Genomic DNA, 923 nt, shown 5'->3' on the forward strand with positions numbered 1-923 from the left:
CTTTTTATCTCTTTCTAATTCTTAGAACCGTCTCTCTCTAGTTCTAAGAATTAAAGAGATCGAGAGACGGTTCTAAGAAAGAGAAACAAACAAAAGATGAAAAATAAGTTAAACCGAGATTAAAGCTAAACATGAATAAAAATGGACATTAACAATTATGAAATAAATTCTTCTCGGTTTTTGTAATTTATTATCATATTTCTGTTAACAGATTTTGTTGTTTCTCTGTTGACAAAATTTGTAGGAAACACTTTGCAAAATTTGTTTTTGACAGATTTATGTCCATTTCTATCAATGCAGCCCATGTAGCAGAGTGACGCCAAATGACATTAATTCCGTCTTAATAACGTCCTTTAACGTCATTAAGACGTCTTTAGACGTCATCTTGCTACCTGGGAGATTACCTTTAATCTCGGTTTAACTTACTTTTTATGTTTTTTTCTCAGAATTAGTAAAAGATAAAATGTATGTTAAACCGAGATTAAATTTAATCTACATTGGTAGAAATAAACATATATGAGATAATTGCACTTTTTTAGCATTAAGAGACTACGCATCTCGAAATAACTGTAAATTACAAATTGCATCTTTTTATCATGGCAAAAAATTTAATTACATATTATTTGTAATCATTAGAATTATTATTCGTTTTCGGTATCGTATAAAGTAACTTCTTATTTAAAAATTTTTAAATAAAAATGTGCTAAACCCCTATTCATCTATTACAAAAAGAGTCAAAATATACAATCCGGTCCTATATGAACGTTCGAGTAGCTTATCCCTTATACAAGGGATAAGCAAAACAATTTCTTGAAATATTTCTCCGAAACAAAAAACCGAGGCTACTAGGGCTGCGTTTTTTTTTTACGTTTTCAGCGCTGAAAGCGTTGCTCCATCTCTATTTGATATTCAATGTGCAACGG

This window comes from Temnothorax longispinosus, chromosome 1 (assembly GCF_030848805.1).
Source record: "Temnothorax longispinosus isolate EJ_2023e chromosome 1, Tlon_JGU_v1, whole genome shotgun sequence".
Taxonomy (NCBI): domain Eukaryota; kingdom Metazoa; phylum Arthropoda; class Insecta; order Hymenoptera; family Formicidae; genus Temnothorax; species Temnothorax longispinosus.